Genomic DNA, 27,462 nt, shown 5'->3' on the forward strand with positions numbered 1-27,462 from the left:
ACAGCTGAGCGTCTCCGGGCCACCCAGAGCGCGGCGCGGGGGAGGCCTGGGTCCCCCGGGGAGGGGGTTGGCCCGGGGCGGGGGGATGGGGGGGCCCGGGAGCGGGTCCCGCTAACCGTCCTGCACGGAAACCGCAGGGCCTCGGGAAGGTTTTCTGGGTCCAAGCAGAGAACAGCGCGCTTGTGTGGACCGAGGGAGGGGCGCGCTCCTGACTCCCCGGTCGTAAGACTTGCCAGCTGGGAGCTGCCGGTGTTCCAGACGCTTCCAACGCCAGACGCGCGCCCCAAGCCTCGGCTTGTCTGGCTGGGAGATCCGCGCCCGATCGCAGGCGGCTCCCGCGGGGGGCAGAGCTCGCCCCGCCGCGCCGCTGCTCCTCAAGCAGCACATTGTTCTCCCCGGGAAGAATGGAAAGGTTTGTTTCGGTCACAGCTCCCCCCTCCCCCCCTCTTCTTTTCTAAGAGGCACCCAAGTTGTTTTAACACGTTGCTACAATCCTTGGGCTTCCCGAGGTGAGGCCGCGGCGCACAGAGCCTGCACTGTCCCGACCTCCCGGGAAGGAGGGCGCGGAGTTAGTCATTAAAAGGGGGGGTGGGTGGGGAGGGGTGGGGAAGAGCCCCAGGCACTTCATGCCTGGAAATGATGTAACAGGCAGCCACTCCTCTGTTAGCACCACGACCGAACAATGCTCGGGCGATGCGCGGCAGCTGCGCTGCAAATGTCAGCGCCAGCCCCGTCCAAAGAGCTTGAAAGGCACCAAGCTGGAGGACTTTGTGCTGTACCTTTCTCGCCCACATTTTCCCCCAAGCACTCCCAGGAACCTGGCAACAGGTAACGTGGCAACCTTTGCTTTAGAAAGTGGCAAGTGGCATGACTTCAGAGGACAAGTGGATTTTTTTTTTTTTTTAAAGCCAACTGCAGCTCCCCTCCCAGCACCTCCATACCCCGCCCCGCCCCCCGCCCCCCCCACGCCCCCCCCACGCCCCCCCCACGCCCCCCCCCCACGCCCGGGGCCAAGGAGCTGCGAAAAAGGTAGCGCTGCCGGCAGCCCTGCTCTCGGGTGCCACCTTGTGGCTAAACTCGGAACAGCACCGAGGTACCTGCAAATCCGCGGCCTAGCTCCAAGGTAAGTCAAGTCAGGCTATGCGGGGGGTGGGGGTGGTGGGGTGGTGGACGTCTTTGCTAGGCTTTGACTTCCGGAAAGAAACACCGGGAGTGTTAGTCAACATTCAGAATGCCCTGCTTTTAAACTCTCACCGCAACAAGAATTTTACCCTAAAGCAAGAACTGCTGCCGCCCGTTTGGTTAGGTGGATGGCAGCAAGGATTAAGAGCCAAGAAACTGAGCACTCCTGCTGGGTGAGACTTGCATTTTCCATTTTCCATTTTTATCTTTTTTACGTGAGTTGTATGCAGAAACCTTTCTCTGGGGCGGAGGCATTTCTAATTCACATCTCTGGTTTCCAGTTAGTCTACTTGCAAGGATTATTTAGGATTTCCAGACTGCAGGCCCAGCTTCCCAGAAAGCAGGGCTTGCAGTACCAGTTTAGCTCTTTTATCTCCGTGTGGGGCAAACACCCACAGAAATGCCAAGGGCACTGTTTTTAACCAGTCTTCTTTCTCTCAGGTACTCTCCCTTCTGGTGTTTCTTGATTTGGAGGAATGGCTACAGTTGCGAGCTGCTGATAGCTCCAGCCAGTTGTGAGGGCATCCGTTCTTTCTCCCTCTCTGGAAATGTTAACTGGAAACCAAGCAAGAGGTTTAGATCAAAGTAACTGTGCTCTTCAGAAAGTTCCATTAATTAACTAAATTAAAGGAAGTTCAATGATGTTTGGAGGAAAGTCATTTTAGAAGGCCCAGGTCCAAGGGACTTTAGTCTAAAACTTCTAATGTGGACTTTTAATGAAGTTTGGCAGCAAGTTAAATAATATTAGAAATTGAGGGTTACCATATGGAAAACCAGTTGTTGCCTGAAATCAATCATTTCAAAGGAACATCTTGAAGTAGACAGACATTTGGCTAGTATTTGCTTAGACCATTTAATACTAAAGATTAAAAGCCCACGGCTCTGAGTAAGAATCATTTGACCAGTAGCCACGGTGAGTCATAGCCTTCCTTCTTAAGAACTAGGATGTTGAGAACACTGGGCTTACTAATTTGCAAGGCAGGGCCATTGCTTCCAGAAGGGAATGTGATCAGAATTTCACGGCTCATTTTCCTGGTCTTTCCAACAGGTGCTGTTGAGTCATCCATGTACAGAAGTGACTGCCCTGGCAGTTTCATCTGTTAGGATTAAGTTTCCATTTGTTCCATCACTTTATGAAGTGATTTCTACCATTGAGTCAGATATATCACTTCCTCTAGGACTTAGGGATTTTTTTCAATGTTTGTAACTTTGTGTGTGTTTTTCAAAATTTGTCCCAGCCGGTCTGCAGGTTTTCCTGGATTGAATGGATTGTTTACAGGAGGGGAAGATTCAGGGCCCAAGGTCAGGGTTACCGAATTATATAAGGTTTCCTGTTTGGGCAGTTGGTCTACCAACCCCTCAGGTTAGTGCAGACTGGGTCTTGCCAAAGAACAACATGCCTACAAGGCCTGGGGGTAGGGATGGTGCCAGGAGCAGGGAAGGATTTTTTTTTTTTTAAGCTTTTCATCAAGCTTTGATTTCTTGTCAGAGGTCACTTCACAGTGATACTTTCCTATAGTCTCTGTAGGTGATTTTTTTTTTTTTTTTTCCTGACTAGGAATTCTGAGAAAGGAATTTAGTTAAGAATGTAAGAACCACCAGGTCAGGCACTGTTGTCCGTTTTTTTTCATGGTGACCACAGTGCTTGAAACACGCATGGCACATGGTAGGACCGTAGTAAAGTACTTGTTACCTGAAGGAATGAACAGGGATGAAAAGGCACTTCCTGGAGAAAAAGGAAAAAAGGACCACTAATCAGGATAGGGAAGTCACTGGGGCGGAAGTGAAATGACTACTCAGCAGCCATTCTGGGTGACCTTGGGTCTTACAGTTGAATCTCCTGTCACCGACGCCCACTTCTCTTTGGCATTGGCTGAGGGCTGGCCGAGTGCAATTGCGACTGGCCAACTTTCACCACGAGCTAGTAGGCAAAAGCCCGACCTAGTATCAGCTGAAAGCAGTTGGTCCTATGGATTATTCACCAAACTTCCTCCATCCTCTGGCTTTACCCATGAACCTCAGCAGATGGCTGTGTGAGAGGCCTGTGATGCTGTTTTTTCCCCGTGCAGTTTCCTTTCTTTGCCCTCTTATTATCCTGCTATTCTCTGCTTGCACAAGATGGATATCTGCGAGCCCAGAACTTTCTTTACCTCTTGGTCTTATTTCATGAGAATTAGTATCACCTGCACAATGGGACCTGGAGCCTGGGATACAAGGAAAAGTCTGTAATGGAATCACACAAACAAACAGGACTCTCCTGTCGTGTCATTTTGGGACTGGTAAAGTAGAACTCAAGCCCACCTGGGACACGTGGGTGGTTCAGTGGTTGAGCATCCGCCTTTGGCTCAGCGTGTGATTCCGGGGTCCTGGGATTGAGTCCCACATCGGGCTCCCTTTGAGGAGCTTGCTTCTCCCTCTGCCTGTGTCTCTGCCTCTCTCTGTGTCTCTCATGAATAAGTAAATAAAATCTTAAAAAAAAAAAAAAAAAAAAGAACTCAAGCCCACCTAACCCCGGGTCTGTATGGGAGTAGCTAACAGTAGTTAGGAGCAGTGAGGCATCAGACACATGCTGCCAACTTGTCCCCCTTAAGAAAGTGAGTTGGCCGTGTAGACAGTGACCTGTGCACAAAACTGCGTATGTCACCAGTCTCGTCTGGCTAAGTCCTAACGGAAACTTCCAGCTGGCTCTGTCAGTAACCCCTACTGCCTGTCAAGCTCTCTGGGCTTTGGAAACAGGGCGGCCCTATCAAAGTCGCCTGCTTCTGCTGCCTTGTGGATGGAGGGTGTGCAGGGAGGGCTTGGCCTGGAGCAGAAGCTTTTGCACAAGGCAAGCTCAAATCCCCAAACTTGGGAAAACAGGATATGTGGGGAAGCATAAAAGAAAGAAAATGCATCCACCATTCCTTCCTGTTGGTTTCAGCATGATGAGGAGTGATTACCCGGGTCTGCAGAGCAGGGCACGTGGGAGGCCATAGGACACCCTGGTGTGTGGAGTTAGGCAGTTCATTATTCATCCCACTCCATTCCTCTTCCTCTCTGAAACCCCCCTTTTCAAAGGAAAAACAGGAAAACTGTCTGGGTTAGTCTGTAGAACTGTTTCGGTCAGCCCACTCGGCCCAGGAAGGATACCAGCCTGCTGCTGAGTCTCAAGGAGCTGAGCCAGTGCTTACAAATGACAGCTCCTTACCCAACTGCCTGGACAGAGGAGGACATAGAGGCAGAGAGGGACTGTCCAGGTGTCCCCGGAGCTCTCGGCCCATGCCATGCTCCAAACAGGACTTTGGCCCTCCAGTCAGCCTTTACGGTTGGTATGGAAAGGGCCCCTTAAAGATTGCATTACACATTCTACTTTACAGTTGGGTTTTGTCCTTAGGTAAAAAAATTAAATAAAAATAAGCTAGGACACTGACAAGGCTCGCGCTAAAGCTGGCATCATTTTTTCCACCTGTGTCTAGTGTCCTGCTGGTTCGCCATGAGAGCCAGACGCCGCGCCTGGGATCCTGGTTCCGCAAGGGACAAGGGGGCTGCAGAGTGCGGGCTGCCCACGCTCTCCGGGGGCTCTGGGCGGTGGCGGGGGGGGGGGGGGGGTGGGTCTGGCCGGAGCCCGAGTTCTTCCCATCTCAGCCTCCGTACTTAGATTTGAAAGAGCTGCCTCCTAGTTTTGTCCTGAAGATTATCCTTTGGACCCTCATGAGAACATCGTCTGCATCTGGAAGCTCTTATGTGACTCTTTTGGTTGAATGTTTGGAATTCAGAGCTTTTTTTGGATGGTGGAAGGTGCATACACCCGACACACCCAGGGGGGTCTAGGGTGGCACCTCTGAATCCCGGACTCACTCTAACCTCTTTGTCCGCAGAAAGAGGTAGAACAGGACCCTGCAGGTAGTTCCAAGGTCAGGTTTTGGCTGGTGGCTTTCAGACTTGCAGATGAAGGAATGACGTTTACCTGCTCCTTCAGAAGCCTCAGAGCAGTAAGGCTCCAGCTGGGGACGTCCTCCTTCAGAGGCATGGGTGGGGGGTGCTGCCTGGAGCCCAGAGGAGGATGGTGGGTGGCTGGTGAGGGGTGGGGGCAGGCTCTGCGTTGCAGGTGGGCAAGGTTTCCATATGTTTAGGGGAAAGAGAAATCCCAGATCAGGTTTGATAAGACTCCTGATGTCGTCTCTCTTGCCTTGACCGTGTTGGAGTTTCTGGGTGTTCACCGGTTTTTTCTTTTAAAGATTTTATTCATTTACTCATGAGAGACACAGAGAGAGAGGGAGAGGCAGAGACACAGGCAGAGGGAGAAGCGGGCTCGATCCCAGGTCTCCAGGATCGCGCCCCGGGCCGCAGGCGGCGCTAAACAGCTGAGCCATCCGGACTGCCCTGTTCACCAGGTTCACACGCTGTATTCAGAAACATCTGGTTTTGATTTTTGTGAAAATGGCAATGGGGGTGCTAGTAGGGGCTTTCAAGTAACCTTTTCCCACAGGGCAGAATAACGTCTACGTAAACTGCAGGATGTGTTCTTGAAGACAAACACCTTGTATTTGCAAGGTTGCGTGGATGGGTCTTCACTCATCTTTTCCTTCGTTCTTTTTTTCATTCTCACCCCCCTGCCCTCAGGCAATAGTCATTTCCCAATAAATAAGTCATTATTTATTTTAAAATAAAACCAGCGCTCTTCTTGACCCACCGTAATTTTTGTATTCACGGGATGGTGGCCCTGCCCTAGGTCCAAGCTGGGCACCCTGCCAAGTAGATGCCGCTTAGGACACTCACCTAAAAGTTCGTCTGCAAAGGCACTCTCCAGTCCCCGAAGTGCTACCTAGCGCACACAGTTTGAAAATAATTTTCAAGATGCATATTTTTAGACTGCGTTTCCAACCCGAGAGATCACAGAGATAATCCATGTGAGAGCTCGAATTAAAGCATAAACCGAGGGGTGGGTAGACACATTATGAACAGCAGACATGCATATAGATGAAGCACTAGAGATTTTTAGTGTCTAAAACAAGCACTAGGGCAGCCCCAGTGGTGCAGCGGTTTAGCACCGCCTGCAGCCTAGGGCCTGATCCTGGAGACCCTGGATCGAGTCCCACATCAGGCTCTCTGTATGATGCCTGCTTCTCCCTCTGCCTGTGTCTCTGCCTCTCTCTCTCTCTCTGTCTCTATGAATAAAATAAATAAATGAATAAATGAATAAATAAAGAAATAAAGAAATAAATAAAACAAGCACTACACCACCAACCTCCTGACGTGGGTGGGTAACGGTCTCCCTTTACAAAAAGAACCAGAGGAGGTAGAGGCAAGTGATTTGATTATTTTGGATTTCTACCGTCACGGGTGAAAGATTCGATCAAGTCTCAACCCTTCGAAAAAGTGACCATGCCCACTGCAAATCCACCGAGCCAGAGGATGTCCGAGGCGTCTGTGTGTTGCGTGCTTGGGGCCAGGGCTTTGTCATTCACACCGTTGGTCATTACGGTAGCAGCGCGGCGGCCGAAGTGCCGAGGTGCAGGCCTGCCGAAAGGCTAGAGGAAACCAGTGGCGTTTGGATCAAAATTAACTACCGATAGGGGATCCCTGGCGCCTGCCTTTGGCAGCGGTTTGGCGCCTGCCTTTGGCCCAGGGCGCGATCCTGGAGACCCGGGATCGAATCCCACGTCGGGCTCCCGGTGCATGGAGCCTGCTTCTCCCTCTGCCTTGTGTCTCTGCCTCTCTGTGTGTGTGACTATCATAATAATAAAAATTAAAAAATAAATTAATTAATTAACTACCGCTAAAGAGCAAGGAAATGGAACACAGAGAAGGGGGGAGCACTTGGATGGCCGAGCTCCAGCCCGTTCCCCGTCGCCTCGTCTTGTCCCCCTCAGGCACCTGGCCGAAAGGTAATAAGACAGTGGCCTTATCTTCTAAGGGTGGAGTGAGGCCAACCTCCGTGGTAATTATGGTAAACTGAAATTGCTTGCCATTTACTCAAAAAAATGGGAGGGAGGGAGAAAGGAAAGGGCTTAAGGCAGGAAACAGTTTGTGTCTCTTGGATTGTAAAAGCACGCAGGCCAAACGGCCGGGAGTTTTCCCGGGAGGGAGAAAAACAGCCCGGCCAGGCCGCCCTCTCCCGGGGGTGACAGGATTGCTGACAGCTCAGGTCCACGTGATGGTCTAGGAAAGAGGCTCAAGCTGATGAAAACCCAAGAAATCTTCTTAGGAGTCTTCCTTTCTGAATGCAAATGACTGAGTCAGTGCTTTGCTAAGGAGGGAAGGAAGTCACAATCCCAACGAGTGACTCATTCAGTGCTGTTAGCCCAGGCAGTTGGATAAAAAGTTTCAGCCAAAGCAGCAACAAATCTACTTTAAATACTAGCACAGTAAGGAAATTCCTCTTTCGGGCTGAATGCCACCCGCACAAAAGAGCTCCTGTTGACATCTCATTTACAATCTCCCCCAGGACACAGACAAGACCATTTCAATAAACCCGGCTCAGAAACACCTATTGTTCGAAATCTTCAACTAGCAACAGGCGACCACCACTCCCCATTGTTTTGTAAAAGAAAAGATTTAGAAGGAGAAGGATTGCCACTGTGGAAGCTATGAAAAGAGGAAGGAAAAAAGTCCCTTTGACCCGGTGCTGTCAGAGAGCGTGCATGAAGAATAAAGTTAATGGATTTCCATTTTTATAAGAAGTGCCTAAGAAATGCCTGTTAAGTTTCTGAACTGGTGATGGGAAATTTTAAATTTGATGCCAACTCTGTGCGTTAAGAAGCGAACTCCTGCCAACGGGCTTGCTAAGTGAAAAGCCATAGGCTACACTTACCCTATTCTCAGCCTTACAAAAGCCCTGATAGCACCAATAGCAGAGCACCAGGTGAGTCTTTGATCTGGGCTGTTTCCCTGGGAATTAGAGCCGGACTGTCCTTTCCAAGTAGAATTTCCAGGCTCAGAGCCCACTCCTCCCCATTAATGATTTCCTTTTTTTTCCATTGCCCCATTTTGCTTCCTCTTTTAGTAGAAGTTGAACACTCTCTGGAGTTATGTTATGTGGTCCTTAGATAGGTTTTCTTCGCTATGCCCCCAATTCAGGGATACATTTGTGTTTACCCCAAAAAGGGGCATTTCTCAAATGCTTCTTATCTTGACCCTCATAATATGTCTTGCAGTTAACGTTACCCATCTCTGCAAGTGATTCCTTTATCTACCCAGAGCTCAAGCCAAAACTGGGCATTATCTAATTCCTTTTGAGTCCTCTCTCCTCTCTTAAATCCGCCTGGAATCCTACCTCCTACAAGCCAGCTTTCTGCTTTCCTAGATCCTATTACCTCCCCTCTGGGGGATCACAGCAACTTCCTAACTCACAGTTTCTCTAACTACCAGTTGTGACTTATTCAGGGGTCATGAAATCAATTGAGGTGGGTCATGCAGTTTCACCCTTTAAAAAAATGAAGTAGATTTAAAAAAACATGAAGTAGACCAAAATGTGAGGTTGCATCAAACAAAGGAAAAAGTAAGTACTGTTTCGTGAAACTTGTTTCAGTTTGTGTGTGGATCTGTGTACGTTCTGGGCAACAGGTAAAAATGAATTTTCTTTGCCAAGATGTTTTGAGAAATACTTTTCTAATTGGTCTCACTGGGTCTGTCTTATCCTTGCTTCCACACTACTGTAGACGCTTAGAGCAAAGGTTGAAGATACTGAACAGAACCTGTCACCCTCCAGCTGACAGGTCTCCCCACAGGAGACAAGTCTCGCATAAAGTCTAGGGCTTTGGAGATTCTGAATAACTCAGTTCCTGCTCACTTTGCAAAAGGGCCTTGGAACTCTATATTGTCCTGACCACTTTTACTCTTAGTTATTAAAAGCATTGAGTTCCTTAGAAAGAAAAAGGGGACTTAAGAAACAAAACCACCACCTCCCTAATGGATTCTTGCGTACCATTTAAGAGAACAGTCTTGCTTTTGTTTGCTATTATATGGAGAGATGTTCAGATTTCCTTTTTATACCGGAAATGAAAAATTAAAGATATCTGCACATCCTGACCCCTTGTAGTGGTCATTCCACGAAAGCACATGGGACAGACTCCACCTTCCTGAAGATTCCAACAAGCACATCCTTATCCCTTTCTTAGTGCTGGGGCCCTGCCGCCTTGACTCATAACCACTCTCCAGATGAAAGTGCATCTTGCTGGGAAGAGATGTGGCTCCAGTTCTTGCAAACCCTCCCCCATACTAAAAGAAGTCCTGCTTCTTTGCTGCTTGCCTTACTTATGTTATGGAATCTGGATTTAGAGAACTTGCTCCATTAAGTAGAAAGTCAACAGAAATTCACCTCCTTAGAGAAAAAAAAAGAAAACCAGCAACTTTTATTTATTTATTTTTTAAGATTTTATTTATTTATTCATGAGAGACACAGAGAGAGAGGCAGAGGCACAGGCAGGGGAGATGCAGGCTCCACGGAGGGAGCCCAGTGTGGGACTCGATCCCGGCACCCCGGGATCACACCCCGAGTCAAAGGCAGCCGCTCAACCGCTGAGGCACCCAGACATCCCACCAGCAACTTTTAAATTCTACAATTTGTAAGCCAGTGTGTTGCTTCTTTCTTTAAACTGACCAGCAGTTGGGATGCCTGAGTGGCTCAATGATTGAACGTCTGCCTTTGACCCAGGGCATGATCCCAGGATCCAGGATTGAGTCCTGCATCGGGCTCGTTGCAGGGAGCCTGCTCCTCCCTCTGCCTGTGTCTCTGCCTATGTCTCTCATGAATAAATAAATAAAATATATTTTTAAAAAACTTAAAAAAAAAAAACTGACCAGCAGTAGCTTGCCTTTGTTTGGCAGAAAATTTGACAGAAAATTATGATAAGAAGAAATTGAAAAAAAAAAAAAAGAAGAAATTGACGTTAAAGTGCAGTCTAACAAGGAAAATAAGTCACTATTGTAATTCTGTACAAAACTATATGTACTCTGACATCAAGTAGTTATAGCCAAGTGATGAGCTTATGGATGATTTTTACTTTATTCTTTGAGCTTCTCTAAATTTTCCAATTAAAAGAATCCTTACTGTTGTAATCGTTAAAAACATGTACATATCAGAATACAAAAACATATTATCAGAATACCAATTAGATACACTATTATGTCATCACTGGTGTGACGCCTGACTAAAATTTGAAAATTTCATTCTCACCATCTATATTGTGTATTTTTTTAACCATTTGGTTTTGACGAAAATTTTATATGAATCCCACATTTAAGGAAATAATGAAAACCTCTTAATATCGTTTGATATTTCACTGTCTTTAAGAGCTTAAGGAACACTGATCCATAAGATACCACCCAACACTGGCATAGAACTCCTGATGTTTTCACACCTAACAACTTACCATTTCCAGAATGCCATCTTTTTACATGTCTTTATGCCTGGGGCACACATTGCTGTTTGCTTTCTCATCACCACCCTCCTTGCCAACAGGACCTCAGTGCTGTTAACTTTTCCAAGCAGCCATGACTTTTTGGGAAGGTCAGCCCCTCAGATTTGGAGGCTGAGTCTTCATTGAAGCCTAGTCTGATGGGAGTGATTCTGGGAAGGTTTACCTCCCTAGTTAAAGCCACCCAAGTCAGGGACATCCCTTTTCTTCCTCTGGATATTGTCATCAGCAAGATACCCTGAGCTGTGGCTGCCTTTCTGGGGGAACCCAAGGGGCATCTGCCCATACAGACAAACCCACACTGAGGATGATGGGTGGGAAGATGTCAGGAAGCTGGTTTGGATATATTCATTGGCTGCCTTACCTCTAGATTTGCTATTATTTGACAAAACGATGCCTTTCTCATCTAAGTCACCTTGATTTTATTTCTAAAATTTTATTTGCTTATTTATTTGGCTTGGACCTATGCAAATGAATTTATATATGCTGTCCTTCTTGCTTTAGCACTTCCGTTCATTCATCAAGATTCACTTCATTTGTATTCCATTAGTACCTCCTAACATATCTTTATTATAAAACTCAAAACGGGGGCACCTGGGTGGCTCAGTTGGTTAAGCATCTGAGTCTTGATTACAGCTCAGGTCATGATCTCAGGGTCATGAGATTGAGCCTTGCATTGGGCTCTGTGGTATGGAGCCTGCCTAGGATTCTCTTTCTCCCTCCCTCTCTCTCTCTGTCCCTACCCCTGTTCTCTCTCTCTCTCAAAAACAAAAACAAACAAAAAAACCCAAGAAACAAACAAACAAAAAAAACCCCTCATCACACTTTGCTTGGTACAGTACTACTCCAAAGGTTTTGGATGAAAGCAGAGGAAAATTAGTGATCAAGTAGATCTTTGTTTACTCCTCTGTTTACTTGTTGGATTAAATAATTCTACGTGACAAATTCTATTACACAAGATATCATCAGACCAAAATATTTCTATTTCAGAAAGATTCTTAGTCTTGGTGGCCCAACTTCCATCTGCAGTAGTATGGTGACTAGGAAAGGTAGTTCTTCAAAGTTAGCCAGACCTGGTGCAAATCCTGACCTGCCAACTATAGGCTACACGACCTCCTATGATTCAACTCTTTTAACCCCTGTTTTTTTTATCTGCTGAGTTAGGGTAATGACATTGATGATCTCAGTGTAATGAGATGAATGAGAAAATTAATACAGGTAAATTAACACAGCGTGGTACTTGTATCTGACACAGAGGAAGTACGCTCTTTTCCTTTACTTCTCCTTCTTACATTATTTGATACAACAGAATTCAAATATAACAAAAACCATCCTGAAGACTTAACTTCCTGAGGGGGAAATCCTATACTTTTCATATGTTTGTGTTTCCACACATCCATAGCCTGAAGAATCCGGCACAAATGTTACGTGCATGAGCACACATTTTCAGATGCCTCTCCCTGGTGGGTAATATTAAAACTTCATCTTATCACTCTGGTCTCAACTCATAAATTCTCTCTTTAAAGAGCCTTCCTTCACTGCCCCAGTTTCAAGCTCTCCCATCACAGCCCAGTAGCCACCTACGAATAGGAGATGCACAGAAAAAATGTAATTGGCCACGAAGGTGATGCATCTTTCATAAGCTAGAAACACGTTCCAAGGGTGGGAAGTTATCACTGACCCGTTCTGCTCTTCAGGTGAGTCCTTACCAGTCTCGTGTCATTGTACCCCATCCTGGCACCTCTGCAGCCTCCAGCTGCAGCTGTCTCCAGAGGGCCTGCGTCCCTCCACCCTCCGCCACTCATTCAAATCACACAGTGTGACTAGCTCCAGCCTCTGCTGCCTTGAACTGTGGAAGAAGTAGAAATTGCTATGAATTTCTGATGTCTTGCAGGATAGATCCGTATCGGTTGATTAAAACTATTTCAGACTCTAGAGTCCAGAAAAGACAAAAACAAGACAAAAACCAAAGCCCTTGCAAGTATGTTTCCCTTTGCCTTCATAGTCAACACATAATTTCCAGCCAGACAGGGCGGGAGGGACCTGCTTACTGTAAGCTCAAGTACTTGAGAATTTAAAGTTGCAGACCCTCTCCAAGCTCTGCTGAAGGCCTGTCAGCTAGATTTCCTTAGTTTACCATAGTAACAAGGTAGGATACCAGCTCTAAAATTATCCACGTAAATTACTGGAAATCTATTAAACGACAACTGCTTTGCTTTCTCTGCCTAGCAAATAATATTGCATGATGTTTCAAAATGTAAGTTTTAGAGGCAGACCTTGATTTAAAAGTGTGTTACCTAGGGAAGATTACTTATTCTCTTTGAATATCAGTTTCTTATTGTATAAAATGAGGATTAGAATACCTTCCTTAGGGGGTTGTTGGGAGGATAAAATGAAGTAATATATGAGAAATGCTCGCCATGTTAACTGACCCATAGTAAGTGCTGAATACATCGTGTACAGTAACAGCAACAATAATGTCAACAATTTCAGAAGAGAAATCCCTTCATTTTGTCTTAGCAGCTACTAAGCCAGGTGCAGCCTGTGCAAAGGGCCCACTCCGAAGCATGCAAAGCTGGTGAGATTATGTCATCCCACCTCCATAGCAACCAGATGTCTCAGTTATCTTGTCTAGTGCCAGGTAGATGGTATGTGATGAGACAAAATTGAACGTTAGGCTAAAACTCTGTTGTTCAGTATATTCACTAGCAGGGCTCCTGTCTGAGATGTCCTCAAACTTCTGATTTCATGTGACCTTTAAATTCATAGTTTCAGTTATAAAAGTACTTCTGAAACATGGACCATCTCAGACATATTTTCATTTTTGTTATTTCCCAAGGACAAAATAAACAAAACCAAAATTTTCTACTGAAGATATCTCAATGTGTGTCATTTAGTCCCTTTTTCTATTGCTAACATAAGAGAGATTAGATTAAAATTTGAATTTACGTGAGATGTGGGTAGCATTCTATTTTATAAGTTTTGGGTATAAAATCAACCAATCCAGGGCACTTGGGTGGCTCAGTCAATTAAGCATCTGACTTTGACACAGGTGATGATCTCAGGGTCCTGGGATAGAGCCCTGTGTCAGGCTCCTTGCTCAGGGGGGAGTCTGCTTGTCCCTCTCCCTCTGCCCCTTCCCCACTTGTTCTCTGTCTGTTATATAAACAAACAACAAACAAACAAACAAATAAATAAATATCTTAAAAAAATCAACCTAACCTTTCTTGAGAAAAAAGAGGTTGGTATTCTGGAGAAAGGAGTAAAAGGAACAGTGTTGGTTGAGAGGGCCCTGTGCCCAGGGCACTTAAAAAGTATGGATTTATAGGGTGCCTGAGTGACCGACTCTTGGTTTTAGCTCAGGTCATGATCTCAGAGTCATGGAACAGAGCCCTGTGTTGGGCTCCTCCGTGCTCAGTGCAGTCTTCTTAAGTCTCTCCTCCCTCTCTCTCTTTCCCCCCACTGCCACTCTCTCTAAAATTAATAAATAAATCTTTTTAAAAAAACCAAGGTGGTATGAATTTATAAATGAATAGAACGCCTGGTTGAAGCAAAAGTCTATGGAACTCTGGGTCGGTAAATAGGTAGGTCTATGATCGAGGGCAATGCACGTAAATATTCATTTTATAACAAACTGCAGAGTGCATTCTGTTTCATTTTATAATGATCTGTAGGATGGGACCATTACTGTAAGATAGTTGTTATAATGAACATGAAAGAGACAGCAAGTATGAAAGCTCTTTGTAAATTGCAAAGTGCTCTGCAGATGTTATAGTAGGAAAAACAGCAGTAGTAGTAACAATTGATACTTTTTTGGGAGCCAGATGAGTAATTTTTCCAAACCCCAATTCTTCTTTAAAGCAGCATAAATTGAGTTGACCTTTGGCTGATGTTGAGTTGGGACTCTGGGGATAATTTTATAAAATTTGCATGAAGTTGCAAAATTTAGGTAATTAGGAGGGGAAAAATGCTGTAAAAATTAATAGGGCCAAAGGGAATGGTCTCTAATCATCAAATTGCATACTTTCCCTCCCATCCACCCCAAAACACTTATAATATTTGATATAAAAATAACATGGCAACAAATAGCTGCATGAAAAACGAACGGTTCTTCCAACATTGCTTCAAGTGAAGCTAAGTGGATTTTAAAAGTGATGGGAATCAAACAAAACTTGGAGAGGAGATAGAAAATAATTTTTCAAATACTGCATAAATAGAGTTGATAACTGGTGGTTTTGAATAAAGGAGTAGAAAAGTTGGGACTGGCAGGTCTAATGTTACCGTAGTAAGTGCTAGTTGAGGGGTCTCTATTTTCTTGAATAGAAATGTGCTTCTAAAGAGATAGAGTCCAGAAGCACCTAATTAATAGGATCCAGGATGCCCCTTTGTGAATTTGGCACAAGGAACAGAGCTGTGTCAGGTGCAGATCATCTTTCAGGGAGTTGCTGAGGAATTGGCCTTGAAAATAGCCAAGTGATGAGACAGGGAGACCTTGGCAGGTGGGAGGGAGTCGGAATGGAGCTAACTAGTCTGAGCAATAGGAAAAGGAGGTGATGGGTAAGGGGAGGCCAAGAAAACATTTTTCTTTGCTTTGTCTGAGACAGAGGCAGCTTTGAGCACAAATGTAAAGTAGGTAAAATTTCCTGAGTCTTTCTCTCCATAGGCAAAGGGAGATCTGTGGCCACCTTGCTCTTCCCCACTCACTCAATTTGAAATTTCCCAGATTTCTTTCCTTCCCTTAGGTACTGGCTCCTTGAAGGGTAAAAACTCTCGCTAGTCTGATAAATGAATGCATTGCATTTTTAGAAGAATTCTTGCAAACATTTTTCCTCCAGAGTAATAAAAATGTATTTTAAAAGAGGTTCTCTGTAAAGTCTGCCTTAATTCCAAGAAGTGCCTAAAATTGGGAATTTCCAATACTGCTAATAGGCCCACATTGACGGCAAACACCATTCTGTGGCTCCCTAATCATAATAAATCCTGGAAAGGGAAGAACTACATTTTATACTTCACCTGTGTAGGCATGGAATTGTGCTAAGTACTTTTTACATATGATCTTCATTCCATTTTACAGACTTGGAGAGGGAGGTGAAGTTCAGAGAGGTTAGTAACCTGCCAGAGGTGGATGCAACCTATTTTCCATCTGACACCTTCTTCTAGACCAGGCCAGGAAGCTTTTTTTTTTTAAAGATTTTATTTATTTATTCATAAGAGACACACACACAGAAAGAGAGAGAGAGAGGCAGAGACACAAGGCAGAGGGAGAAGCAGGTTCCATGCAGGGAGCCCAACAAGGGACTTGATCCTGGGTCTCCAGGACCAGGCCCTGGACTGAAGGCAGTGCTAAACCACTGAGCCACCCGGGCTGCCCTAGGAAGCTTTTCTATCAAGAGCCATAAATATTTTAAGTTGTGTGGACAATGCAGTCTCTGGTCCCAAACACTTAACTCTGCCATTGAGGCAAATCCAGACAACATGCAAATGAGCGGGCATGGCTGTCTGGGAGAGGTGAGCCAGATTTGGTCTGAGGACATAGCTGGCGAACCCCTGTTCTGGAACTTTAACATTTCCTGTTGAGAGTTCCTCTCCCTTTGAATCTGAGGGGTGTACGATTTGCTTGTGATCAAAGGAGGCTGAAGGAAGTGACACTGACCTCTGATGCTAGATCAGAAAAGGTGATGCAATTTCTACTTCACTCCCTGGGCAGCTGCCTGCCTGAAGCTCTGAGCCACCACAGGAGCACTTCAGTTGTCCTGAGGTCGCCATCTGTAAGGAAGCCCACATCAGCCATGTGGAAAGATCACATGGGGAAGCCGTGAGGCTATTATGAGAGAGAGCAATGCTCCCCACCAGACTGCAAGCCCCGGAAAGCCCTTGAGCCAGAACTATGCAGCAAAAGATCTCCCCAAATTCCTGGCCCATAGAAACTGAGGAATAACAAGATGATTGCTGTTGTTTTAAGGTCCTAAGTTTTGGGGTGATTTGTGACATGGAAATAAACAGAAAATTGCCTCTAATCTAATGAGTGGCAGATATGGGGTTAACCTGTGTTGGCCTGACCCCAGCCATGTGTTTTTTCTATTATGTGATTGCTTCCAGCAGCCTTTTTTGGGAAGAAAGAAAAAAAAGTTATGCTGAAATATATATCACAAAAAATTTACCATGTTCACTATTTTTAAGTGTACAGTTCATAAGTACATTCACGTTGTCGTGCTGCCAGGCTCCAAAACTCTTCATCTCCCAAAACCAAAACTACCCACAAAAACAACTCCCCCAGCCACTGGCAATTGCCACTGCCCTTTCTATCTGTATGAAGTTGGCCACTCTATGTCCCTTGTGCAAGCGGAATCATACAATATTTGTCTCTTTCGAGATTGGCTTATTTCTGTGTGTGCATGTGTGTGTGTGTGTGTGTGTGTGTGCGTGTGTGTGTGAAGCCTAAGTTGGTTAGTGAGTCTGAGCAGCAAGCAGCAAAGGTGTGTCAAAGAAGAATGTCAGAGATTCCCAGTCCTGTCAGTCATAAACTCAGGATGTCCCAGGACATGTTGCAATGACACTCTAACAAGGACAATTCACAGTATCCTGCCTCTAAATGGCTTTGAACAGAGGAACCCGGGAATCAAGAATAAGATAAAGCTGTTTGGTTTGTTCCAACCTGTGGGCTCTTTGACTTCCCTCAGAACCAAGCTTCGAGAATGAAATCGCTCTCTGGGGATCCCTGGGTGGCTCAGCGGTTTAGCGCCTGCCTTTGGCCCAGGGCGTGATCCTGGAGTCCCGGGATCGAGTCCCACGTCGGGCTCCCTGCATGGAGCCTGCTTCTCCCTCCTCCTGTGTCTCTGCCTCTCTCTCTCTATGTCTATCATAAATAAATAAATAAATCTTTAAAAAAAAAAAAAAAGAAATCGCTTTCTGTCACACAGTCCTTCCAGAACATCAAACACAAACACTCTCTGTCTACTCCTTGATTTCCTCTGCGTCCAGGGTGCATATGGACTTGGTGGAATTTCTGTGCCTAGCCGTAAATTATGTATCAAGCAATAAAGCTTCTGCAGGGAATTGGCTCTGGGGAAGGTGGGCCTTAAATGCTGCTGCTTGCTTACACAGCCTAAGACTTAGCCTTCAGGTGCTACTTTGACCTTCTCTGCGTTTCTCATCCTTAATCGAAGACCGAAAGGCAGTTCTGGGCCAGGGTGCACACTCTTAAAGTCAACAGCTTGACCTTCTCCCCAGCACTCCCCCTACTTCTATCCAGCCCACCTGGTACAGCAAGACAGAATGGAAGTAACCTTCTGGGATCTCCCAGGGAGGGCCCCAGCCCACTATCATGGGCTGAACGTGTGTCCCATTCCCACCCCCAAATTCACATGTGGAAGCCCTAACTCTCAGTATATCAGAACAACTGTTTTTGGAGACAGGGTCTTTAAAGAGGTGTGATTAAGTTACAACGAAGGCATGAGGTCATGCCAACACCTTGACCTTGGACTTCCAGCTTCTAGAACTAAGAAAACACATTTCTGTTGTTTAAAGCCACCCCCACTGTGGTACTTTGTTGTGGCAGCTTCAGCAAATTAATACACCACCAACAGAAATTTCACAGCCTTGAGGTTGGGACCTCGGCCCAGAAATTCAGAAGGTGATAATCATGAAACTCAGAAGGCAAGAAAGCGTTTTGATTCGGTTCCTCTTCATCTTTCACAAGCGGCCTGCTAGTAGGTCTGGAAGGTGGTGCTGGTGACTGAGCCCAGAGTGAACAAGCTCAGTGGGGCCCCTGGAGGATCCTGGCTCAGAGGAAGAGGGACTGTGGTTCCAGATGCTAGAAAGTCTGGCAAGTATGGGGAGACTTCACTGGTATTTGGGGCACGATCTGATAGACTCATCTGGACGGGCACTTCACTAACTCCTAACTCCTTCCCTCTTCTTCTTTATTACCAGGAAAGCAAGAAGGATTGCATCATGCAAATCCCGATTCTATTTTGGTTTTCTTTTGTGGGAAGGACAATATGGGATAGGAGGGACACCTGCTGTTTAAACAGGTGGTGGGGGGAGTGGGGCGGTGGACAAAATAATGGTCTCTAAATTCTGAATCTTTGAAATCTGCAAATGTGCTGTTACCTTACACAGCAGTCGGGGACTTGGCAGATGTGATTAAGTTAAGGATCTTGAAATGGCAAGATTATCCTGGATTATCTAGGTGGCCCCAATATAATCACAAGGGTCCTGGTAAGAGGGAGGCAGGAGGGTCAGAGTCAGAGAAGTAGACGTGATGGTGGAAAGAAACAGAGGAGGGAATGGTGAAGGGAAGGGGGAGAGGAGGGGCGTGAGGCGCGAGGTTTTAAGATGCTACGTCCTGCTGTCTTTAGAGATGGATCAGCCACAAGGCCAGGGATACAAGCGGCCAAGCAGTCTCTAGAAGCAGGAAGAGGCAATGAAGTGAATTCCCCCCTAAAGTCTCCACCATGGAGCGCAGCCCTGCCCACCCATTTTAGACTTCTGACCTCCAAGCTGTGAGATGAATGGTGTTGTTTGAAGCCACTAAGTTTGTGGTACCTTTTTCCAGCAGCCACAGGAAATCAGTGTAGATGGTGAGGATGGAAGTCCTTGAGAAGAGCTGCTACCACATTTGAATAGGCGGCGGTAAGGGCCCCACCAGGAAATGACAGACAAAGCTAAGGCTTCCATCCCCTAAAATAGTGGTTCTGAAAGGGTGGTCTCCCAACCTGCAGTGTCTGCGGCACCTGGAAATTGTGGCTCAAACTCTTGGGCTGCACCCCACACATACTGATGGAGAAACTCGGGGGTAGTGTGGGGGGCTGCTGTGCAAGCTGTGGTTTAACAAGCTTTTCAGGTGACTCCAAAGCACACCAAGGTTCGCTTCAAAAATAAGTGACCTGGACTGGTTCTTCAGGGGTGAGGGATACCTGGGGACCCTCCAAGTGGGTGTGTTCCTATTGAATCTACACTTACATTAGTCATTTCATGATTTATGCTTGGCTTGGCACCTGGGAACGATGGGCAAAGTTACCAATCCCAAGATGGGTTCTGCAGGGGGAAGGAGAAGCCCAGAGTTCAGTCTCCACGTCCCTACAAGTCCCCACGCCCCTTCACGCAGCCTGTGCCTGTGGGAGTGACCGAGAATAAGGCTAGATGGTGCTGAGAGAGCCTTGCACTGCCACATGTACCTGTCCCAGCCTGGGGCAGCACAGGAGCTGGCTATTTCCTACCAACTCCTCACTCAGACAAGCCCAAGCTGACTGCCTGGAAAAGTACTCACTTCTGAAAGCCTGAGTGGCCGTCCCTTCCGGCCACAGCTTAAAGTTTTGGAATCACACAGACACTGAATTCAGTCCCAGCTCTGCCTCCTATTAGCTGGGTGACCTCGGGGCTTCATCTCTCTGAGTCCATAAACAAATGTGCTCAAGTACTTCTCTGATAGAGCTGTTGAGAAGTTTCCTGAAATAATGTATGTGAAGATCCCAGGGCAGAGCCCAGAACAAAGTAAATGCTTCATACTGTTGCTACTTATGCTCATCAATTGTAGTTGATGTTGTTAATTGCCACAAATAGCTATAATTTACACCAGCCCCGGGATCCCTGGGTGGCGCAGCGGTTTGGCGCCTGCCTTTGGCCCAGGGCGCGATCCTGGAGACCCGGGATCGAATCCCACAGTCGGGCTCCCGGTGCATGGAGCCTGCTTCTCTCTCTGCCTGTGTCTCTGCCTCCCTCTCTCTCTCTCTCTCTCTGTAACTATCATAAATAAATAAAAATTAAAAAAAAAATTTACACCAGCCCTGAATTTAGTCTATTTCCAGGCTTCACACGTATGAAGGATCCAAATCACAAGTTCATCCTTAAAGAGACTGCGCCCGTTTAAGTTCTGCTAACAAGGGGCACCTGGGTGGCTCGGTTGGTTAAGCTTCTGCCTTCAACTCCGGTCATGATCTCGGGGTCCTGGGATCGAGCCCCACATCGGGCTCCTGGCTTGGCCTGGCGCCTGCTTCTCCCTCTCCTCCCTGCTCAGGCTCTCTCTATCTCTGCAAACACCACCTCTCTCTGAGGTTCTTCAAGGCTCTGTGAACAGGGAAGGTCACCTGGAAGGTGAGGAGTCTCCTAGTGCTTCCCAGCTGATGGGAGTCCTCGCAGCAGCCCAGGAGGTGGCTGGCGGGCGGGCCTGTCCCCTGTCCAGGCGGCTCTGGTATTGCCCCCCCTCCTCCGGGCCTGGCCTGCAGAGCACCCAGACGGCCGCTGCCACATCCCGCTGTTCCAGAAGCGGAAGGAAGGCCCCTTTAGCACCTTCCTGGGTGAGTGACAGCCTTTGAGAGGAGATTAATAAAATGCCAGCGCATAGGGGAAACCGGACTTTGCCCCTGTCACCTCTGCTCCTCCTTTCTCGTGACACAGAAAACGAGCCCCGGGCCACGTCTGTGTGCGTGATCGGGTCGTGTCAGCCTTTCTCCGTGAGACCATGGGCACTGGTGACCCGAGTGTGAACAGTCCCCTGTGAGTGGGCGCCTCGGACACGCTGCCACTGCACGAGCTGTTGCTGTATGTGACAGGCCCCTCTGTGCTCGTCTGTGCCAGGGAGCACACGTGGGGCTCTGAGCGCATCACTTTGGGTATCTGTCCCCTGGTGTTAGGTGACGTGTTGTTCCAGTCCACTGAGGAGGGGGCTGCAGGGCTTTTCCTTGGCCACCCCATGCAGCAGAGTGAAAGCATTCCAGGAAACGAGAGGGCCTCGGGGAGCCCCTGGAATTTCAAGGGGGAACAGCTTTAAGATATACCTTTCTTAGAAGGAGAAAGCCTATTTATTTTACCTCAGCAGAAACAGTTTAATTTCTGAAGATTCAAGATGTCCCCAAAGGTCATGATAAAGACTAATTACAAGAACAGGGGAAACAGACAGATGAAGAGTATCCTCCCTTTTAATTCAAGTTTATTTTATTTATCCTGTTTAACCCAAGGGAGGGGTTGGTCATAATATTATATCTGATTTAGGCCATCCGCACCTAAGGGTGTCTGTCTGCTAGGGCCTGAATGTTTGTGTCCTCCCTAAATTCATAAGCTGAAGCTCTAGCCCCTAAAATGATGGTATTTAGAGGTGAGGCCTTTTGGTGGTGATTAGGTTTAGATGAGGTCATGAGGATGGGGTCCTCATGATGGAATTAGTGCCCTTATAAGAAGAGATAACAGTCTCTCTCTTGTTCTCTCTCTTGTCACATATAAAGGTCATGTGAGGACACAGCAAAGAGGCTAGTATTTGCAACCCAAGAGGTGAGCCCTCACTAGGCGATGACCCTGCTGGCAATGACCTTGGACTTTCTAGACTCTAGAACAGGGAGAAACAAATGTCTGTTGTGCAAGCTGCCCAGACTGTGCTATTTTGTTCTAGCAGCCCCTGCAAAGACTAAGACAGTGCCTCAAGAGCAAAATAATCTAAACTCCAAGAAATAGGCTACAAAGACCCAGGCAGCTTTCACCAGATGCTTCTCTCATTGCCAAAGACAAAATAATGGCCTTTTGCAGATACTTGCAGGAGAGTCTACCCTCCACACACACAGAATGTGTAAAAGGGAAGAACCAAAGCAAGGAGCCCTTGGATCTGTCTGGTGCTTACAGACAGAGCCTCTCCTTCCATCTAGCCAGGGTTCTTGGCAATGGTTATTACTGGCCTGCTTCCTGAAGGAGATGGTTCTTCATTTTCTCTCCCAAGCACGCTTCACTTCCTCCTTCATGGAAATCTAGCTCTAGCCCATTATATGCCAATGATTGCATGCCTGCCAGGTGGGACTTGGGAATAGCCTACTGCTATTCATGAGGTTATCTAGGAGTGGACATATTCCACCTATTAGCTTTGGTGGCCAAGACCTATATGCTGTTGTGTTGGCCTTTTCTGTCCTCATACTCAGTTAAAGGCTGTGTGTGTGTTGGGCCTGTGTGAGTCATGGTGGTGGGGAAAGACCACCTTAGGTCAAGCATTTGCCATGAAACTGCTTGGCATGTGTAATATTCCTCAAGGTGACACCACACAGATGCCCCAAACAAAACAGTGGGAGGCTGAATTAGCGATTATTTTCAGGAGCATCTTCAAGGATTCATGATCCAAAAAGTTTGTTTACTTTAAGGCAGTTAAACCAGAAGCATAAATTTTAATTCTGAGTGACAAAAAGTAGATTAGTGGTTGCCTAAAGTTTGTAGGTAGGGAGTGGAGAATGGCTCATTGGGGTGACGAAAATGTTCCAACCTTAAATTATGGGTGATGTTTACACAACTCTGTGAATATACTAAAAAACAAACAAACAAACAAAAAAACAAAAACAAACAAACAAACAAAAAACAAAAAAAACCCAACCTCTAATTATATACTTTAAAAGGATGAATTTTATGGTATGTGAATTCCATCTCAAGCTGTTAGACATTTAATTCTGAGAGAATTACATGCTCTATAAAAATAGCCGTAATATTTTATTGGCATTAGTAACTTTTTTACCAATTATTTCTGGTGTGTGATGACTAATACTTTAGGTTATGTATGCTCTTGGGAAGAATAGACTGGAGAAGTCGTAGGGCTTCAGACAAGAACCAGGTCCCAAGCACGAAAATGCTGGAGTGGATTTGCTCAGTCAGAATGTTCTTTAGTTTATTTCTATGTTCTCTCACATTACAGATCCATGGGCTAGAAGGGGCTGTCTGAGCATGTGTGGTTCCTCCTACCTTATCTCTGGAGTCATTCCCCTGTACTCTACAGCCCTAAACATCACCCAGCTGATTCTCCCACAGGAGGACATAAAAACTCTTCAGGGGGAAACAGGACAGAGGGTAGTTTTTGTAATTTAAAAAAGCATAGAGATGCTTGGGTGGCTCAATTGGTTGGGTGTCCAATTCTTGGTTTTGGTTCAGGTCATGATCTCAGGGTCTTGAGATTGAGCCCCAAGTCCCACCTCAACCTCCGTACTCAATGCAGTCTTCTTGGGACCCCTACCCTCTTCCTCTCCCTCCTTCTCTGCTCCCCAGCCCCCCCTGCTTCACCCACCTGCCTGTGTGCACACATACACTCCCTCAAATATAAATTTAAAAAATCTTAAAAAGAAAAAAAAAGCAAGTTTGCCTAGTAATCTATTTATTTTATTATTTATCAAGGGGCTCTTTCTTTCTCTATGTAATATTCTTTTTAAAGATTTTATTTATTTATTCGACAGAGAGAATGAGAGAGAGCACAAGCAGGGGGAGTGGCAGGGAGAGGGAGAAGGAGAAACAGCCTCTCTGTTGAGCAGGGAGCCTGATGCAGTGGCTAGATCCCAGGACCCTGAGATCATGACCTGAGCCCAAGGCAGACGTTTAACTGACTGAGCCACCCAGGTGCCCTCCAGATAATATTCTTAAAGAATAATTACAAAGCACCATCTGGGATCATGATTTGGAATGTGACTGGCACCCTAAAACACCCAGCTCACAGCCCCTTCTACATTTTTTCCCCATTATGAACCACCTCTCCTTTCCCCAGGAATAACTACATTTTCAAATCTCCAAATCATTGTTCATTTCTTATTCCCTGTAGATCTTCTAAAGTTTATCTTTTATTTATTTACACATAGCCTGTAAAGGCATATTATAACTATATTTATGTTGTCACACCTGAATCCCGCAAACTTTAAGATTAATCTTTCTTTTTTTTTTTAAGATTAATCTTTCTTAGAAGGGAAAAGCCTATTTAATTCTAATGATTTAACATCTTAATCATTGATGTGATTGTTCTCCTTCATGATGCCTTTCTTCCTTATGCTTAGTTATTTTTGACAGCAAGAAGATCATGTTCCTTGCAAAATTATTTTGCAAAGTTATTTGTGGCCTAGAAAAATATTCCTTTCATAAAATAAAATGAGTGTCCTTTCATAAAATAGTCCTTTTAAAAAATATGGAAATATTCATAGCTTGAGGTCCTTTATACCACTCAGCTGATGTAACTTTGGATCTAGGATGTGAAAGAAGTCCATGTATGGTTACAATTTCTCATGAATGGCTACCCACCACTACATTAGCACCAGGATGGGAGTTTTCTTTGTGTATGTGTTTTATTTTGCTTTGTTTTGTTTGGAGTGAGGGGAGGGAAAGGGGGAGGGAAAGTGGATCACAGTGATAGACTTACCTTCTGGTTCATGCTTACCTATAGAGTGTAATCTTTTAAGGGTGCAAGTTTTATGGGATAGCTTTCTTTTTTTTTTTTTAAGATTTTATTTATCCATTCATGACACACACACACACACACACACACACACACACACAGAGTCAGAGACACAGGCAGAGGGAGAAGCAGGCTCCATGCAGGGAGCCCGACGTGGGACTCGATCCCCGGACTCCAGGATCATACCCCTGGCCGAAGGCGGGTAAACCGCTGTGCCACCCGGGCTGCCCCTGGGATAGCTTTCTTATTAGACCTCTCCTTGGGAAGACTGGGGCTTTAACATCTGCCTACTACTTCCTATTCTAGGATATTATCAAAACCTAAACGTGGGATCAGCCTGATTCAGCAAATGCCCTCAGTACAGAAGCACCTTTATTTTGTTCTCTAACTTCCTGCTTTCCAGTAACTCCTTATTAACTCATTAGATCTTTGTTTTGCAGGATATATATGTATGCTTATAGATGTATGCATCCTGCCATATTACTAGAAGTGAAGCCCTGTGAAAACATAATTTTAAATTTGTAAAATGAAATATTTATTGGTTTTATATTGCAGTGACTGAAAGTAAAGCCTGGCCAAATCTTTTTGGCTGGAGGTGCCATGACTCTTCTTGTGACTGAGGTTTGGGGGACAAAGGGGAATAAAGAAAAGGAGATGCTTTGCGTATTTCCTTTGGAGAAGTTTATCAGAATTTCTGAGTGGAAAGAGGCCATTTATGCTAAGGGTGATTATGTATATATCTATATATCTATACCTATATCTATCTATAGATACAGATATATGTATCTATAAAGTATATCAAACTTGGATTTTCAAAAAGTTTAGAAACACTATTCCATAATGATTCAATCCTGATTTCTAAAACGTCATTGAAGTTGCAATTCTACAAATTTTATAATGAAGGGGCTCTTTTACATTTTAGGCCGTTGACTTTTTAGATAATCTGTTAAAAGTTATAGATGCTCTTCTTCAGAAATGATTCACACATGTACACATATATAAATATGGGTTTAGAGGGTTAAAGGGACCCTCTAAAGTCTACTCACTAGAAAAAAAAAGGCCATTCATTGGTCTAGATTAAGAACTTCAGCTCTAAAAATACTAAGTACTTGGGGCACCCGGGTGGCTCAGCAGTTAGGCATCTGCCTTCAGCCCAGGGTGTGATCATGGGGTCCCAGGATCAAGTCCCACATCGGGCTCCTTGTGAGGAGCCTTCTTCTCCCTCTGCCTGTGTCTCTGCCTCTCTCTGTGTGTCTCTCATGAATAGATTAATAAAATCTTATAAGAAAATAAAAATACTAAATACTACTTGAGTTTCCATAAAAGAATAAAGTAAATAACCTATGGCAGTCCATAAAAGTAGAATCTTATGCAGGTATTAAAAAGGAAATAACTCAGGGTGCCTGACTGTCTCAATTGGTAGAGCATGTGACTCTTGATCTCAGGGTTGTGAGTTTAAGCCCCATGATGAGCATTGAGCTTACTTAAGAAAAAAAAAGGGGGGGGAAGTAACTCTATGTATACTAATATAGACAGATGCTAAAGATACAATGTCAAGTAAAAAAAACAAATTGTAGATTAGAATGATTTTGTGTATACACTGTGTAATTATAATTCTATTTGTGTACATGTGTAGAAAATATCTGCAGGGATACGCAAAAGACATTGTGACTAGATGAGTGCTGTGGAGACTTTTTTCTTTAAAACAAATAATATTTGGACCTCCCACCATAAACTTGTATTTCTTGTATGTATTAAGGCAAATTAAGTTAAAAAAGATGAACATTCTTCTAAAATACAATGTTTATAGTCTATAATCTACCCCAAAGAAAGAATCCCATATTATGTATTTTTTACTATCCAAATGAGATCCTTTCCTCTAATTGAAAACTTTTTTCTCCTTTAGCTTCTTTGTTTTCCAAAAGGTTAGACATTTTAGACTTTTCTTTTTTTTTTAGACTTTTCCTTTTTAACTTGACTATCATTGTCCAATTATCTTGCTTTTGCTTCTTGTTTATATAATGCATTATATGAATGAAATCTAGACATATGTAAATTATATTGAGAATATTGCTTGAATTTCTACATTAATTCTCTTATTTCATGACCTACTAATACATAGATTATTATTTTTATGCAAAATGTTTCATGGATTGTTAACTCAAATTATGCTGTCAGAGTCAAGTACATGACATGAGCTAATTAGAAAGTTATCATGTTCTTACATGATGATCTTCGTCTTAAATACTAGGAGACTCAATCTGTCATATATTTGCAGCAATGGATTTATTGGGGGGGTGAATAAAATATTTCTAGTTTTTACCAGAGATTAAATTTTTCACCTGCTATTTCAATGTAATTATATCCTATTTTATAAGTAGATCAAATTTTCTGACTTTATCTTCTGATATAAGGCATTTTGGGTAATATTAGAAGAGACACTTTTTCTGGCTTCAGTTACAGTGGGATTTAGAATGAAGTTGAGAGGAGCACCTGCATGGCTCAGTCAATTAAATTTCTGCCTTAGACTCAGGTCATAATCCTAGGAGATCCTGGGATTGAGCCACTGCATGGAGCCCCCACTGGGCTTTCTGCTCAGTGATGAGCCTGCTTCTTCCTCTCCCTGCCACTCTCCCTGCTTGTGTTCTCTCTCTCTCAAATATATAAATAATGTCTTAAAAAAAAAAAAGAAAGAAAGAATGAGGG

At 45.0% G+C, this 27,462-nt stretch overlaps 1 protein-coding gene and 1 long non-coding RNA gene across 29 annotated transcripts in view; one reads left to right on the forward strand and one right to left on the reverse strand.

The window, feature by feature from the left end:
* Window positions 1-27,462, reverse strand: part of DLGAP1 (DLG associated protein 1) — an 871,196-nt gene that overhangs the window by 80,023 nt on the left and 763,711 nt on the right. The gene's annotated exons all lie outside the window — the stretch shown is intronic.
* On the forward strand, window positions 997-10,045 carry LOC112648026 (uncharacterized). Its single transcript, XR_003128666.3, has 2 exons — window positions 997-1,123; window positions 1,624-10,045. It is a non-coding gene; the product is annotated as an uncharacterized LOC112648026 (long non-coding RNA).

Source organism: Canis lupus, chromosome 7, assembly GCF_003254725.2.
Source record: "Canis lupus dingo isolate Sandy chromosome 7, ASM325472v2, whole genome shotgun sequence".
In the NCBI taxonomy this organism is placed as follows: Eukaryota; Metazoa; Chordata; class Mammalia; order Carnivora; family Canidae; genus Canis; species Canis lupus.